The 19882-nt window shown below is 45.5% G+C and overlaps 1 protein-coding gene across 2 annotated transcripts in view; it reads left to right on the top strand.

The window, feature by feature from the left end:
- The first annotated feature begins 657 nt into the window (after nucleotides 1-657).
- The window catches only part of LRRC24 (leucine rich repeat containing 24), a 170875-nt gene continuing 151650 nt past the window's right edge, over nucleotides 658-19882 (top strand). For both annotated transcript variants that reach the window (XM_088461717.1, XM_088461718.1), the window contains exon 1: nucleotides 658-854. The gene's annotated coding sequence lies outside the window, so the exon portion shown is untranslated. The remainder of the gene's footprint in view (nucleotides 855-19882) is intronic.

Genomic DNA, 19882 nt, shown 5'->3' on the forward strand with positions numbered 1-19882 from the left:
GAGTAGGGATCAGGGAGAGTAGGGATGAGGGGAGTGGGGAGTAGGGAACAGGGAGAGTAGGGATGAGGGGAGCGGGGTGTAGGCATCAGGGAGAGTAGGGAGGAGGGGAGCGGGGTGTAGGCATCAGGGAGAGTAGGGATGAGGGGAGCGGGGTGCAGGGATCAGGGAGAGTAGGGATGAAGGGAGCGGGGTGCAGGGATCAGGGAGAGTAGGGATGAGGGGAGCGGGGTGTAGGCATCAGGGAGAGTAGGGATGAGGGGAGCGGGGTGTAGGCATCAGGGAGAGTAGGGATGAGGGGAGCGGGGTGTAGGGTTCAGGGAGAGTAGGGATGAAGGGAGCGGGGTGCAGGGATCAGGGAGAGTAGGGATGAAGGGAGCGGGGTGTTGGGATCAGGGAAAGTAGGGATGAGGGGAGCGGGGAGTAGGGATCAGGGAGAGTAGGGATGAGGGGAGCGGGGTGTAGGGATCAGGAAGAGTAGGGATGAAGGGAGCGGGGTGTTGGGATCAGGGAGAGTAGGGATGAGGTAGTGTAACTGTATGTGGGGATCAGGGAATGTAGGGATCCGGGTGTATAATGTGCTGCATGGTTACCGGGCGCTTACATCACACCCGCGGGCTCCGGTTGGCGGGGACCGGGTGATGTCACCGGGGGAGGGGCTGCGGCTGCTGCCGGCAGCAGAAGGTGTCAGTGCGGGATCTCCGGAGCGCTCAGCAGCCGGGGAATGGAGGGGGGCGGCCGGACACATTACACGGGGGCTCCGGAGAGAGAGGAGCAGCAGCCGGACTGAGGGGAGCAGCGGGGAGGACCGGGGACCGCTACCCAGCATGAGAGATCCCACCGGCAGCTTCTCCCCGGTGAGTGTCCCCGTTATATACCGTCACCTCCCGGCTTCCTGCTTTATATATCTCTACATGTCAGCCCCTAATATATATATACCTCCACGACTCCTGTCACCCCCTAATACTGTATATACTGTGTATCTCCTGGCACCCCCTAATACTGTATATACTGTGTATCTCCTGTCACCCCCTAATACTGTATATACTGTGTATCTCCTGTCACCCCCTAATACTGTATATACTGTGTATCTCCTGGCACCCCCTAATACTGTATATACTGTGTATCTCCTGTCACCCCCTAATACTGTATATACTGTGTATCTCCTGGCACCCCCTAATACTGTATATACTGTGTATCTCCTGGCACCCCCTAATACTGTATATACTGTGTATCTCCTGGCACCCCCTAATACTGTATATACTGTGTATCTCCTGTCACCCCCTAATACTGTATATACTGTGTATCTCCTGTCACCCCCTAATACTGTATATACTGTGTATCTCCTGTCACCCCCTAATACTGTATATACTGTGTATCTCCTGTCACCCCCTAATACTGTATATACTGTGTATCTCCTGGCACCCCCTAATACTGTATATACTGTGTATCTCCTGTCACCCCCTAATACTGTATATACTGTGTATCTCCTGGCACCCCCTAATACTGTATATACTGTGTATCTCCTGGCATATACTGTGTATCTCCTGGCACCCCCTAATACTGTATATACTGTGTATCTCCTGTCACCCCCTAATACTGTATATACTGTGTATCTCCTGTCACCCCCTAATACTGTATATACTGTGTATCTCCTGGCACCCCCTAATACTGTATATACTGTGTATCTCCTGTCACCCCCTAATACTGTATATACTGTGTATCTCCTGTCACCCCCTAATACTGTATATACTGTGTATCTCCTGTCACCCCCTAATACTGTATATACTGTGTATCTCCTGGCACCCCCTAATACTGTATATACTGTGTATCTCCTGTCACCCCCTAATACTGTATATACTGTGTATCTCCTGTCACCCCCTAATACTGTATATACTGTGTATCTCCTGTCACCCCCTAATACTGTATATACTGTGTATCTCCTGGCACCCCCTAATACTGTATATACTGTGTATCTCCTGGCACCCCCTAATACTGTATATACTGTGTATCTCCTGGCACCCCCTAATACTGTATATACTCACGTATCTCCTGTCACCCCCTAATACTGTATATACTGTGTATCTCCTGGCACCCCCTAATACTGTATATACTGTGTATCTCCTGTCACCCCCTAATACTGTATATACTGTGTATCTCCTGGCACCCCCTAATACTGTATATACTGTGTATCTCCTGTCACCCCCTAATACTGTATATACTGTGTATCTCCTGTCACCCCCTAATACTGTATATACTGTGTATCTCCTGTCACCCCCTAATACTGTATATACTGTGTATCTCCTGTCACCCCCTAATACTGTATATACTGTGTATCTCCTGTCACCCCCTAATACTGTATATACTGTGTATCTCCTGTCACCCCCTAATACTGTATATACTGTGTATCTCCTGTCACCCCCTAATACTGTATATACTGTGTATCTCCTGTCACCCCCTAATACTGTATATACTGTGTATCTCCTGGCACCCCCTAATACTGTATATACTGTGTATCTCCTGTCACCCCCTAATACTGTATATACTGTGTATCTCCTGGCACCCCCTAATACTGTATATACTGTGTATCTCCTGTCACCCCCTAATACTGTATATACTGTGTATCTCCTGTCACCCCCTAATACTGTATATACTGTGTATCTCCTGGCACCCCCTAATACTGTATATACTGTGTATCTCCTGGCACCCCCTAATACTGTATATACTGTGTATCTCCTGGCACCCCCTAATACTGTATATACTGTGTATCTCCTGTCACCCCCTAATACTGTATATACTGTGTATCTCCTGGCACCCCCTAATACTGTATATACTGTGTATCTCCTGTCACCCCCTAATACTGTATATACTGTGTATCTCCTGGCACCCCCTAATACTGTATATACTGTGTATCTCCTGTCACCCCCTAATACTGTATATACTGTGTATCTCCTGTCACCCCCTAATACTGTATATACTGTGTATCTCCTGTCACCCCCTAATACTGTATATACTGTGTATCTCCTGTCACCCCCTAATACTGTATATACTGTGTATCTCCTGTCACCCCCTAATACTGTATATACTGTGTATCTCCTGTCACCCCCTAATACTGTATATACTGTGTATCTCCTGTCACCCCCTAATACTGTATATACTGTGTATCTCCTGTCACCCCCTAATACTGTATATACTGTGTATCTCCTGGCACCCCCTAATACTGTATATACTGTGTATCTCCTGTCACCCCCTAATACTGTATATACTGTGTATCTCCTGTCACCCCCTAATACTGTATATACTGTGTATCTCCTGTCACCCCCTAATACTGTATATACTGTGTATCTCCTGTCACCCCCTAATACTGTATATACTGTGTATCTCCTGGCACCCCCTAATACTGTATATACTGTGTATCTCCTGTCACCCCCTAATACTGTATATACTGTGTATCTCCTGGCACCCCCTAATACTGTATATACTGTGTATCTCCTGTCACCCCCTAATACTGTATATACTGTGTATCTCCTGTCACCCCCTAATACTGTATATACTGTGTATCTCCTGTCACCCCCTAATACTGTATATACTGTGTATCTCCTGTCACCCCCTAATACTGTATATACTGTGTATCTCCTGGCACCCCCTAATACTGTATATACTGTGTATCTCCTGTCACCCCCTAATACTGTATATACTGTGTATCTCCTGGCACCCCCTAATACTGTATATACTGTGTATCTCCTGGCACCCCCTAATACTGTATATACTGTGTATCTCCTGTCACCCCCTAATACTGTATATACTGTGTATCTCCTGTCACCCCCTAATACTGTATATACTGTGTATCTCCTGGCACCCCCTAATACTGTATATACTGTGTATCTCCTGTCACCCCCTAATACTGTATATACTGTGTATCTCCTGTCACCCCCTAATACTGTATATACTGTGTATCTCCTGTCACCCCCTAATACTGTATATACTGTGTATCTCCTGGCACCCCCTAATACTGTATATACTGTGTATCTCCTGTCACCCCCTAATACTGTATATACTGTGTATCTCCTGTCACCCCCTAATACTGTATATACTGTGTATCTCCTGGCACCCCCTAATACTGTATATACTGTGTATCTCCTGTCACCCCCTAATACTGTATATACTGTGTATCTCCTGGCACCCCCTAATACTGTATATACTGTGTATCTCCTGTCACCCCCTAATACTGTATATACTGTGTATCTCCTGGCACCCCCTAATACTGTATATACTGTGTATCTCCTGTCACCCCCTAATACTGTATATACTGTGTATCTCCTGGCACCCCCTAATACTGTATATACTGTGTATCTCCTGGCACCCCCTAATACTGTATATACTGTGTATCTCCTGTCACCCCCTAATACTGTATATACTGTGTATCTCCTGTCACCCCCTAATACTGTATATACTGTGTATCTCCTGTCACCCCCTAATACTGTATATACTGTGTATCTCCTGGCACCCCCTAATACTGTATATACTGTGTATCTCCTGGCACCCCCTAATACTGTATATACTGTGTATCTCCTGTCACCCCCTAATACTGTATATACTGTGTATCTCCTGTCACCCCCTAATACTGTATATACTGTGTATCTCCTGGCACCCCCTAATACTGTATATACTGTGTATCTCCTGTCACCCCCTAATACTGTATATACTGTGTATCTCCTGGCACCCCCTAATACTGTATATACTGTGTATCTCCTGTCACCCCCTAATACTGTATATACTGTGTATCTCCTGTCACCCCCTAATACTGTATATACTGTGTATCTCCTGGCACCCCCTAATACTGTATATACTGTGTATCTCCTGGCACCCCCTAATACTGTATATACTGTGTATCTCCTGGCACCCCCTAATACTATATATACCTCACGACTCCTGTCACCCCCTAATACTGTATATACTGTGTATCTCCTGGCACCCCCTAATACTGTATATACTGTGTATCTCCTGTCACCCCCTAATACTGTATATACTGTGTATCTCCTGGCACCCCCTAATACTGTATATACTGTGTATCTCCTGTCACCCCCTAATACTGTATATACTGTGTATCTCCTGTCACCCCCTAATACTGTATATACTGTGTATCTCCTGGCACCCCCTAATACTGTATATACTGTGTATCTCCTGTCACCCCCTAATACTGTATATACTGTGTATCTCCTGGCACCCCCCTAATACTGTATATACTGTGTATCTCCTGTCACCCCCTAATACTGTATATACTGTGTATCTCCTGTCACCCCCTAATACTGTATATACTGTGTATCTCCTGGCACCCCCTAATACTGTATATACTGTGTATCTCCTGGCACCCCCTAATACTGTATATACTGTGTATCTCCTGGCACCCCCTAATATATATACTCGACTCCTGTCACCCCCTAATACTGTATATACTGTGTATCTCCTGGCACCCCCTAATACTGTATATACTGTGTATCTCCTGTCACCCCCTAATACTGTATATACTGTGTATCTCCTGGCACCCCCTAATACTGTATATACTGTGTATCTCCTGGCACCCCCTAATACTGTATATACTGTGTATCTCCTGTCACCCCCTAATACTGTATATACTGTGTATCTCCTGTCACCCCCTAATACTGTATATACTGTGTATCTCCTGTCACCCCCTAATACTGTATATACTGTGTATCTCCTGGCACCCCCTAATACTGTATATACTGTGTATCTCCTGTCACCCCCTAATACTGTATATACTGTGTATCTCCTGTCACCCCCTAATACTGTATATACTGTGTATCTCCTGGCACCCCCTAATACTGTATATACTGTGTTCCTGTCACCCCCTAATACTGTATATACTGTGTATCTCCTGGCACCCCCTAATACTGTATATACTGTGTATCTCCTGTCACCCCCTAATACTGTATATACTGTGTATCTCCTGGCACCCCCTAATACTGTATATACTGTGTATCTCCTGGCACCCCCTAATACTGTATATACTGTGTATCTCCTGTCACCCCCTAATACTGTAATATACTGTGTATCTCCTGGCACCCCCTAATACTGTATATACTGTGTATCTCCTGTCACCCCCTAATACTGTATATACTGTGTATCTCCTGTCACCCCCTAATACTGTATTATACTGTGTATCTCCTGTCACCCCCTAATACTGTATATACTGTGTATCTCCTGTCACCCCCTAATACTGTATATACTGTGTATCTCCTGGCACCCCCTATACTGTATACTGTGTATCTCCTGTCACCCCCTAATACTGTATATACTGTGTATCTCCTGGCACCCCCTAATACTGTATATACTGTGTATCTCCTGTCACCCCCTAATACTGTATATACTGTGTATCTCCTGTCACCCCCTAATACTGTATATACTGTGTATCTCCTGGCACCCCCTAATACTGTATATACTGTGTATCTCCTGTCACCCCCTAATACTGTATATACTGTGTATCTCCTGGCACCCCCTAATACTGTATATACTGTGTATCTCCTGTCACCCCCTAATACTGTATATACTGTGTATCTCCTGGCACCCCCTAATACTGTATATACTGTGTATCTCCTGGCACCCCCTAATACTGTATATACTGTGTATCTCCTGTCACCCCCTAATACTGTATATACTGTGTATCTCCTGGCACCCCCTAATACTGTATATACTGTGTATCTCCTGCACCCCCTAATACTGTATATTACTGTGTATCTCCTGTCACCCCCCTAATACTGTATATACTGTGTATCTCCTGTCACCCCCTAATACTGTATATACTGTGTATCTCCTGTCACCCCCTAATACTGTATATACTGTGTATCTCCTGTCACCCCCTAATACTGTATATACTGTGTATCTCCTGGTCACCCCCTAATACTGTATATACTGTGTATCTCCTGTCACCCCTAATACTGTATATACTGTGTATCTCCTGGCACCCCCTAATACTGTATATACTGTGTATCTCCTGTCACCCCCTAATACTGTATATACTGTGTATCTCCTGGCACCCCCTAATACTGTATATACTGTGTATCTCCTGTCACCCCCTAATACTGTATATACTGTGTATCTCCTGGCACCCCCTAATACTGTATATACTGTGTATCTCCTGGCACCCCCTAATACTGTATATACTGTGTATCTCCTGGCACCCCCTAATACTGTATATACTGTGTATCTCCTGGCACCCCCTAATACTCTGTATATACTGTGTATCTCCTGTCACCCCCTAATACTGTATATACTGTGTATCTCCTGGCACCGCCCTAATACTGTATATACTGTGTATCTCCTGTCACCCCCTAATACTGTATATACTGTGTATCTCCTGGCACCCCCTAATACTGTATATACTGTGTATCTCCTGGCACCCCCTAATACTGTATATACTGTGTATCTCCTGGCACCCCCTAATACTGTATATACTGTGTATCTCCTGGCACCCCCTAATACTATATATACCTCACGACTCCTGTCACCCCCTAATACTGTATATACTGTGTATCTCCTGGCACCCCCTAATACTGTATATACTGTGTATCTCCTGTCACCCCCTAATACTGTATATACTGTGTATCTCCTGGCACCCCCTAATACTGTATATACTGTGTATCTCCTGGCACCCGCTAATACTGTATATACTGTGTATCTCCTGTCACCCCCTAATACTGTATATACTGTGTATCTCCTGTCACCCCCTAATACTGTATATACTGTGTATCTCCTGTCACCCCCTAATACTGTATATACTGTGTATCTCCTGGCACCCCCTAATACTGTATATACTGTGTATCTCCTGTCACCCCCTAATACTGTATATACTGTGTATCTCCTGTCACCCCCTAATACTGTATATACTGTGTATCTCCTGGCACCCCCTAATACTGTATATACTGTGTATCTCCTGTCACCCCCTAATACTGTATATACTGTGTATCTCCTGGCACCCCCTAATACTGTATATACTGTGTATCTCCTGTCACCCCCTAATACTGTATATACTGTGTATCTCCTGGCACCCCCTAATACTGTATATACTGTGTATCTCCTGTCACCCCCTAATACTGTATATACTGTGTATCTCCTGGCACCCCCTAATACTGTATATACTGTGTATCTCCTGTCACCCCCTAATACTGTATATACTGTGTATCTCCTGGCACCCCCTAATACTGTATATACTGTGTATCTCCTGGCACCCCCTAATACTGTATATACTGTGTATCTCCTGTCACCCCCTAATACTGTATATACTGTGTATCTCCTGTCACCCCCTAATACTGTATATACTGTGTATCTCCTGTCACCCCCTAATACTGTATATACTGTGTATCTCCTGGCACCCCCTAATACTGTATATACTGTGTATCTCCTGTCACCCCCTAATACTGTATATACTGTGTATCTCCTGGCACCCCCTAATACTGTATATACTGTGTATCTCCTGGCACCCCCTAATACTGTATATACTGTGTATCTCCTGGCACCCCCTAATACTGTATATACTGTGTACCTCCTGTCACCCCCTAATACTGTATATACTGTGTATCTCCTGTCACCCCCTAATACTGTATATACTGTGTATCTCCTGGCACCCCCTAATACTGTATATACTGTGTATCTCCTGGCACCCCCTAATACTGTATATACTGTGTATCTCCTGGCACCCCCTAATACTGTATATACTGTGTATCTCCTGTCACCCCCTAATACTGTATATACTGTGTATCTCCTGGCACCCCCTAATACTGTATATACTGTGTATCTCCTGTCACCCCCTAATACTGTATATACTGTGTATCTCCTGTCACCCCCTAATACTGTATATACTGTGTATCTCCTGGCACCCCCTAATACTGTATATACTGTGTATCTCCTGTCACCCCCTAATACTGTATATACTGTGTATCTCCTGTCACCCCCTAATACTGTATATACTGTGTATCTCCTGTCACCCCCTAATACTGTATATACTGTGTATCTCCTGGCACCCCCTAATACTGTATATACTGTGTATCTCCTGGCACCCCCTAATACTGTATATACTGTGTATCTCCTGGCACCCCCTAATACTGTATATACTGTGTATCTCCTGTCACCCCCTAATACTGTATATACTGTGTATCTCCTGGCACCCCCTAATACTGTATATACTGTGTATCTCCTGGCACCCCCTAATACTGTATATACTGTGTATCTCCTGGCACCCCCTAATACTGTATATACTGTGTATCTCCTGGCACCCCCTAATACTGTATATACTGTGTATCTCCTGGCACCCCCTAATACTGTATATACTGTGTATCTCCTGGCACCCCCTAATACTGTATATACTGTGTATCTCCTGGCACCCCCTAATACTGTATATACTGTGTATCTCCTGGCACCCCCTAATACTGTATATACTGTGTATCTCCTGTCACCCCCTAATACTGTATATACTGTGTATCTCCTGTCACCCCCTAATACTGTATATACTGTGTATCTCCTGTCACCCCCTAATACTGTATATACTGTGTATCTCCTGTCACCCCCTAATACTGTATATACTGTGTATCTCCTGTCACCCCCTAATACTGTATATACTGTGTATCTCCTGTCACCCCCTAATACTGTATATACTGTGTATCTCCTGGCACCCCCTAATACTGTATATACTGTGTATCTCCTGTCACCCCCTAATACTGTATATACTGTGTATCTCCTGTCACCCCCTAATACTGTATATACTGTGTATCTCCTGTCACCCCCTAATACTGTATATACTGTGTATCTCCTGTCACCCCCTAATACTGTATATACTGTGTATCTCCTGTCACCCCCTAATACTGTATATACTGTGTATCTCCTGTCACCCCCTAATACTGTATATACTGTGTATCTCCTGGCACCCCCTAATACTGTATATACTGTGTATCTCCTGTCACCCCCTAATATATATATACCTCCACGACTCCTGTCACCCCCTAATACTGTATATACTGTGTATCTCCTGTCACCCCCTAATACTGTATATACTGTGTATCTCCTGGCACCCCCTAATACTGTATATACTGTGTATCTCCTGGCACCCCCTAATACTGTATATACTGTGTATCTCCTGGCACCCCCTAATACTGTATATACTGTGTATCTCCTGGCACCCCCTAATACTGTATATACTGTGTATCTCCTGGCACCCCCTAATACTGTATATACTGTGTATCTCCTGGCACCCCCTAATACTGTATATACTGTGTATCTCCTGGCACCCCCTAATACTGTATATACTGTGTATCTCCTGTCACCCCCTAATACTGTATATACTGTGTATCTCCTGGCACCCCCTAATACTGTATATACTGTGTATCTCCTGGCACCCCCTAATACTGTATATACTGTGTATCTCCTGGCACCCCCTAATACTGTATATACTGTGTATCTCCTGTCACCCCCTAATACTGTATATACTGTGTATCTCCTGGCACCCCCTAATACTGTATATACTGTGTATCTCCTGGCACCCCCTAATACTGTATATACTGTGTATCTCCTGTCACCCCCTAATACTGTATATACTGTGTATCTCCTGTCACCCCCTAATACTGTATATACTGTGTATCTCCTGTCACCCCCTAATATATATATACCTCCACGACTCCTGTCACCCCCTAATACTGTATATACTGTGTATCTCCTGGCACCCCCTAATACTGTATATACTGTGTATCTCCTGTCACCCCCTAATACTGTATATACTGTGTATCTCCTGTCACCCCCTAATATATATATACCTCCACGACTCCTGTCACCCCCTAATACTGTATATACTGTGTATCTCCTGGCACCCCCTAATACTGTATATACTGTGTATCTCCTGTCACCCCCTAATACTGTATATACTGTGTATCTCCTGGCACCCCCTAATACTGTATATACTGTGTATCTCCTGGCACCCCCTAATACTGTATATACTGTGTACCTCCTGGCACCCCCTAATACTGTATATACTGTGTATCTCCTGGCACCCCCTAATACTGTATATACTGTGTATCTCCTGTCACCCCCTAATACTGTATATACTGTGTATCTCCTGTCACCCCCTAATATATATATACCTCCACGACTCCTGTCACCCCCTAATACTGTATATACTGTGTATCTCCTGGCACCCCCTAATACTGTATATACTGTGTATCTCCTGTCACCCCCTAATACTGTATATACTGTGTATCTCCTGTCACCCCCTAATATATATATACCTCCACGACTCCTGTCACCCCCTAATACTGTATATACTGTGTATCTCCTGTCACCCCCTAATACTGTATATACTGTGTATCTCCTGTCACCCCCTAATACTGTATATACTGTGTATCTCCTGGCACCCCCTAATACTGTATATACTGTGTATCTCCTGGCACCCCCTAATACTGTATATACTGTGTACCTCCTGGCACCCCCTAATACTGTATATACTGTGTATCTCCTGGCACCCCCTAATACTGTATATACTGTGTATCTCCTGTCACCCCCTAATACTGTATATACTGTGTATCTCCTGGCACCCCCTAATACTGTATATACTGTGTATCTCCTGTCACCCCCTAATACTGTATATACTGTGTATCTCCTGTCACCCCCTAATACTGTATATACTGTGTATCTCCTGTCACCCCCTAATACTGTATATACTGTGTATCTCCTGTCACCCCCTAATACTGTATATACTGTGTATCTCCTGGCACCCCCTAATACTGTATATACTGTGTATCTCCTGGCACCCCCTAATACTGTATATACTGTGTATCTCCTGGCACCCCCTAATACTGTATATACTGTGTATCTCCTGTCACCCCCTAATACTGTATATACTGTGTATCTCCTGTCACCCCCTAATACTGTATATACTGTGTATCTCCTGTCACCCCCTAATACTGTATATACTGTGTATCTCCTGGCACCCCCTAATACTGTATATACTGTGTATCTCCTGGCACCCCCTAATACTGTATATACTGTGTATCTCCTGGCACCCCCTAATACTGTATATACTGTGTATCTCCTGTCACCCCCTAATACTGTATATACTGTGTATCTCCTGGCACCCCCTAATACTGTATATACTGTGTATCTCCTGGCAGTCCCTAATACTGTATATACTGTGTATCTCCTGTCACCCCCTAATACTGTATATACTGTGTATCTCCTGGCACCCCCTAATACTGTATATACTGTGTATCTCCTGTCACCCCCTAATACTGTATATACTGTGTATCTCCTGTCACCCCCTAATACTGTATATACTGTGTATCTCCTGTCACCCCCTAATACTGTATATACTGTGTATCTCCTGTCACCCCCTAATATATATATACCTCCACGACTCCTGTCACCCCCTAATACTGTATATACTGTGTATCTCCTGGCACCCCCTAATACTGTATATACTGTGTATCTCCTGTCACCCCCTAATACTGTATATACTGTGTATCTCCTGGCACCCCCTAATACTGTATATACTGTGTATCTCCTGGCACCCCCTAATACTGTATATACTGTGTATCTCCTGGCACCCCCTAATACTGTATATACTGTGTATCTCCTGGCACCCCCTAATACTGTATATACTGTGTATCTCCTGTCACCCCCTAATACTGTATATACTGTGTATCTCCTGGCACCCCCTAATACTGTATATACTGTGTATCTCCTGTCACCCCCTAATACTGTATATACTGTGTATCTCCTGTCACCCCCTAATACTGTATATACTGTGTATCTCCTGGCACCCCCTAATACTGTATATACTGTGTATCTCCTGGCACCCCCTAATACTGTATATACTGTGTATCTCCTGGCACCCCCTAATACTGTATATACTGTGTATCTCCTGGCACCCCCTAATACTGTATATACTGTGTATCTCCTGGCACCCCCTAATACTGTATATACTGTGTATCTCCTGGCACCCCCTAATACTGTATATACTGTGTATCTCCTGGCACCCCCTAATACTGTATATACTGTGTATCTCCTGTCACCCCCTAATACTGTATATACTGTGTATCTCCTGTCACCCCCTAATACTGTATATACTGTGTATCTCCTGTCACCCCCTAATACTGTATATACTGTGTATCTCCTGTCACCCCCTAATATATATATACCTCCACGACTCCTGTCACCCCCTAATACTGTATATACTGTGTATCTCCTGGCACCCCCTAATACTGTATATACTGTGTATCTCCTGTCACCCCCTAATACTGTATATACTGTGTATCTCCTGTCACCCCCTAATATATATATACCTCCACGACTCCTGTCACCCCCTAATACTGTATATACTGTGTATCTCCTGGCACCCCCTAATACTGTATATACTGTGTATCTCCTGTCACCCCCTAATACTGTATATACTGTGTATCTCCTGGCACCCCCTAATACTGTATATACTGTGTATCTCCTGGCACCCCCTAATACTGTATATACTGTGTACCTCCTGGCACCCCCTAATACTGTATATACTGTGTATCTCCTGGCACCCCCTAATACTGTATATACTGTGTATCTCCTGTCACCCCCTAATACTGTATATACTGTGTATCTCCTGGCACCCCCTAATACTGTATATACTGTGTATCTCCTGTCACCCCCTAATACTGTATATACTGTGTATCTCCTGTCACCCCCTAATACTGTATATACTGTGTATCTCCTGTCACCCCCTAATACTGTATATACTGTGTATCTCCTGTCACCCCCTAATACTGTATATACTGTGTATCTCCTGTCACCCCCTAATACTGTATATACTGTGTATCTCCTGTCACCCCCTAATACTGTATATACTGTGTATCTCCTGTCACCCCCTAATATATATATACCTCCACGACTCCTGTCACCCCCTAATACTGTATATACTGTGTATCTCCTGGCACCCCCTAATACTGTATATACTGTGTATCTCCTGTCACCCCCTAATACTGTATATACTGTGTATCTCCTGTCACCCCCTAATATATATATACCTCCACGACTCCTGTCACCCCCTAATACTGTATATACTGTGTATCTCCTGGCACCCCCTAATACTGTATATACTGTGTATCTCCTGTCACCCCCTAATACTGTATATACTGTGTATCTCCTGTCACCCCCTAATACTGTATATACTGTGTATCTCCTGTCACCCCCTAATACTGTATATACTGTGTATCTCCTGTCACCCCCTAATACTGTATATACTGTGTATCTCCTGGCACCCCCTAATACTGTATATACTGTGTATCTCCTGGCACCCCCTAATACTGTATATACTGTGTATCTCCTGGCACCCCCTAATACTGTATATACTGTGTATCTCCTGGCACCCCCTAATACTGTATATACTGTGTATCTCCTGGCACCCCCTAATACTGTATATACTGTGTATCTCCTGTCACCCCCTAATACTGTATATACTGTGTATCTCCTGTCACCCCCTAATACTGTATATACTGTGTATCTCCTGTCACCCCCTAATACTGTATATACTGTGTATCTCCTGTCACCCCCTAATACTGTATATACTGTGTATCTCCTGTCACCCCCTAATACTGTATATACTGTGTATCTCCTGTCACCCCCTAATACTGTATATACTGTGTATCTCCTGGCACCCCCTAATACTGTATATACTGTGTATCTCCTGGCACCCCCTAATACTGTATATACTGTGTATCTCCTGGCACCCCCTAATACTGTATATACTGTGTATCTCCTGGCACCCCCTAATACTGTATATACTGTGTATCTCCTGGCACCCCCTAATACTGTATATACTGTGTATCTCCTGGCACCCCCTAATACTGTATATACTGTGTATCTCCTGTCACCCCCTAATACTGTATATACTGTGTATCTCCTGTCACCCCCTAATACTGTATATACTGTGTATCTCCTGGCACCCCCTAATACTGTATATACTGTGTATCTCCTGGCACCCCCTAATACTGTATATACTGTGTATCTCCTGGCACCCCCTAATACTGTATATACTGTGTATCTCCTGGCACCCCCTAATACTGTATATACTGTGTATCTCCTGGCACCCCCTAATACTGTATATACTGTGTATCTCCTGGCACCCCCTAATACTGTATATACTGTGTATCTCCTGGCACCCCCTAATACTGTATATACTGTGTATCTCCTGGCACCCCCTAATACTGTATATACTGTGTATCTCCTGGCACCCCCTAATACTGTATATACTGTGTACCTCCTGGCACCCCCTAATACTGTATATACTGTGTATCTACTGTCACCCCCTAATACTGTATATACTGTGTATCTCCTGTCACCCCCTAATACTGTATATACTGTGTATCTCCTGTCACCCCCTAATACTGTATATACTGTGTATCTCCTGGCACCCCCTAATACTGTATATACTGTGTATCTCCTGTCACCCCCTAATACTGTATATACTGTGTATCTCCTGGCACCCCCTAATACTGTATATACTGTGTATCTCCTGGCACCCCCTAATACTGTATATACTGTGTATCTCCTGGCACCCCCTAATACTGTATATACTGTGTATCTCCTGGCACCCCCTATTTGATGTATACCTCCTCTCCTGTCACCCCCTATTTGATGTATACCTCCTCTCCTGTCACCCCCTATCTGATGTATACCTCCTCTCCTGTCACCCCCTATCTGATGTATACCTCCTCTCCTGTCACCCCCTATCTGATGTATACCTCCTCTCCTGTCACCCCCTATCTGATGTATACCTCCACTCCTGTCACCCCCTATCTGATGTATACCTCCTCTCCTGTCACCCCCTATCTGATGTATACCTCCTCTCCTGTCACCCCCTATCTGATGTATACCTCCTCTCCTGTCACCCCCTATCTGATGTATACCTCCTCTCCTGTCACCCCCTATCTGATGTATACCTCCTCTCCTGTCACCCCCTATCTGATGTATACCTCCTCTCCTGTCACCCCCTATCTGATGTATACCTCCTCTCCTGTCACCCCCTATCTGATGTATACCTCCTCTCCTGTCACCCCCTATCTGATGTATACCTCCATCCTGTCACCCCATATCTGATGTATATCTCCACACATGTCACCTCCCTCTCTGCTAGGTATATACACACATGTCACCTCCCTCTCTGCTAGGTATATACACACAGGTCACCCCGCCCCCTGCTAGGTATATACACATCGGTCGCCCCGCCCCCTGCTAGGTATATACACACCGGTCGCCCCGCCCCCCCTACTAGGTATATACACACCGGTCGCCCCGCCCCCCCTGCTAGGTATATACACACCGGTCGCCCCGCCCCCCCTGCTAGGTATATACACACCGGTCGCCCCGCCCCCCCTGCTAGGTATATACACACCGGTCGCCCCGCCCCCCCTGCTAGGTATATACACACCGGTCGCCCCGCCCCCCCTGCTAGGTATATACACACCGGTCGCCCCGCCCCCCCTGCTAGGTATATACACACCGGTCGCCCCGCCCCCCCTGCTAGGTATATACACACCGGTCGCCCCGCCCCCCCTGCTAGGTATATACACACCTCTCTTTTTCTCCTAATAGACATTAGAGCACCTCACCCTTTGGCTGCTATACTTACTATACATGATAAGGGGTCTTTGCGCTATCTGTGTGTGGGGTCATCTGCCTGGTTTTGTCACTTGGGAGCTTTACATGATGGATTATATGGTTTGTACATATTTCTCCCATAACACTGACCTGTGTGAGACGGGTCAGGAATCCCGTCAGGCCTTGTACTCTGTGTAAGGTTTGTGTGTGTAATATTGGGGAGCCCGGTACTGATGCTGTGTTATTGTGCTGTACAGTCTCACAGGTGTGACCCTCTGCTGGCTGCACCTAATATCATGACTGCACCACCTGACCTGTCACAGGCCCCTCAGGGACAGCGTTATCATTTACTGTATGTATAGGGCGCCACAAGTGTTCCGCACCGCCTTACACAGTACATAAACACATAGGTGACCAGTGACTTACAGTACAACACAATGCAGGACAAGGACATGGATAATATACAATAGCAACCATAACACCCACAAAAGCAACCAAGTGTTAGGTGCCCTGGTGGGGAGTAAGGAGTAGATGAAAGTAAGGTAAGGAGAAGCACAAGAGGGATGAGGGCCCTGCTCGTAAGAGCTTACATTCTAAAGGGGAGGGGCAGACAGACAGGTGTGACACAGATGGGGTAGACTGGGAGGAAGGAGCATGTAGCGTTGCGCACTACGCTGAGTGGGGCTCAGAGTAACGTGTCCCCTCTGTGGCCTCGTATAGTAAATGTACTGAGTGATATTTGCTGTGCAGTCCTGCAGGGAAATGCTGTGCGACCATCTGCAGGCTGCACTTGATATCGGGACTGTACCCCCTGACTTGCCACAGGCCTCTCGGGTCCAGCATTGCGCACTACGCTGAGTGGGGCTCAGATAGAGTAATGTGTCCCCTCTGTGGCCTCGTATAGTAAATGTACGGAGTAATACTTGCTGTGCAGCCTGTGTGCTTGGGTCGGGGTTAGGACCTGTAAGTGTGGCTTTTACACTCAGCTATACGGAAACTCTTCCTGGTACTTCTGTGCTTTATCCACCTTCGTTATTGTGGAAATTCCGTCCTCTGACCCAGGAGACGCAGCAGCCGAATCAGCCCATTAAATCCCAGGGACTGCCGCAGTATAAGTCTGGTCTCTGTACTCTGGTGTGCTCGCCTCACGCGGGATTTAGGTGGAGATCTGGGGGTATCCGCATAGAAGTTTTACACCAAGTGGTCATGATACAATAGTTCAACAGGGTTAAAAGGTCGACAGGTTCAACTGGTCAACGCACAAATGGTCGACACATGTTTTTATGGTTTTTTTTTCAACATTTTGTGGTTAGGGTTAGACACTAGGGCAGGGGTCTTCAACCTTTGGCCCTCCAGCTGCTGTGGAACTACACATCCCAGCATGCCCTGCCACCGTTTTGATATAACAGCATGCTAAAACTGTGGCAGGACATCCTGGGATCTGTATTTTCACAGCAGCTGGAGGGCCAAAGGTTGAAGACCCCTGCACTAGGGGGTTAGTGTTAGGCACCAGAGGGAGGGTTAGGATTAGGGTTAAATATAAAAAAAATGTCGACCATTGTGTGTCGGCCATTTTGAACCTGTTGACCTTTTTGTGCTGTCGGCCTATTGACAGTTGACCTTTTCATTGTCAATCTTATATACCATACCCTTCTTCACTGGGGCGGCTGTGTGTACTTCGCCACGGCCTCTGTTTGTGCTTTTGCGTAATATGATGGCGTGTTCTGTAAGTGACCCGTGTTTTAGGGATATTTGGGCGTCATTCTCTTAGCGCCTCCTCTGTAGAGCTGGATCGCAGACTGACGCATGGAAAGTGTGTTTGGAGATCTTTGTAGAAATCCCTTCAGGACATATTATAAAGAGTTTCCCAATTATTGGACAAGAAAATCTAACTGTCCCGGCACGTAACTACCCACATACTATCACATAATCCCGGAGGTAGCGAGGAGCAGGCGGAGTCTATACTCGCCAAACTTATCTCGCGTAGGGGGAGATGTATCAGACTTGCTAGGAGATGTGGAGATGTTCATCGCAACCAATCCGCTTCCAGCTATCAATTTATAGAATCTACTTCATAAGTGATAGCTTCAATGTCATTGGTTGCTATGGGGAACTTCTGCACTTGTCCTCTTTAGAAAGTTTGAGATATCACCCCCATAATGAGTGTAACTGTAGGCACCCACTGGCCTGGCAGCATGTCCGATATGGGTTGCTCAGGGCCATGGAATGGGTTGCTCTGGGGCGTGGCATTGATAGCTCTGGGGCGTGGCATTGATAGCTCTGGGGCGTGGTATTGGTTGCTCAGGGACGTGGTTAAGGTAGCTCAGGGGCAAGGTCTGATCTCTTTGGATTTCCTCTTGGGAATTCTGGTGACATTAATCTTCTGGTGAGACCAGCTCCTGTGTCTGCCCTCTGTGTCCTGCCTCTATCAGTTACCTGCCCACCTCCATCCGATGGTGCAGAACATTCCTTAGTGCGTTACCTCCTCTGTCCATGGAAACCTATGAGGAACACGCACCTGTACTGTACACACATTTCTGGTACATGTATGTCTGGGCATGCCTGTGTGTGAAGGTCTTTTGCTATGTACATCTCTGGGTCTGTGGGATTATGCTGGTTTATAAACAGGTCTGTTTTATACATGTCAGACTCTAGATGGAGCTTTTCTTATGTTTCTTCCAGCAATATGAGTATAAATGTTTTTATACAATTCTGTCCTCAGGGGTCTATCCATGAAGATAAAACTGTCACAATGTATAAAGCAATTCTCTCAGCTAAAAGTCATCCTATTCCATAAAGATCTGGTGTCTGTTTTTGGGTCCCCTGTTTGGCAGATAAATAATTCAGTCTATTGGAAACAAGCTACTGATTGGGCTCTTGTTTCCGACTGCAAACATCGTGTGCTCTGTGTATGGGCGGAAATATAGTATTTTTGGGGCAGTATTTTACGCCCATATTTCCATCATTTCTGCATCAGGCCGGTGTGTTATGGTGCTGGATGGTGGCTGGGATGGAATCTGTATATAGTTCAGGCTCTGGCATCAGGCCGGTGTGTTGTGGTGCTGGATGGTGGTTGGGATGGAATCTGTATATAGTTCAGGCTCTGGCATCAGTCCGGTGTGTTGTGGTGCTGGATGGTGGTTGGGATGGAATCTGTATATAGTTCAGGCTCTGGCATCAGCCCGGTGTGTTGTGGTGCTGGATGGTGCCTGGGGTGGAATCTGTATATAGTTCAGGCTCTGGCATCAGTCCG

Source organism: Taudactylus pleione, unplaced genomic scaffold, assembly GCF_031769625.1.
Source record: "Taudactylus pleione unplaced genomic scaffold, aTauple2 ptg001088l, whole genome shotgun sequence".
Lineage (NCBI taxonomy): Eukaryota > Metazoa > Chordata > Amphibia > Anura > Myobatrachidae > Taudactylus > Taudactylus pleione.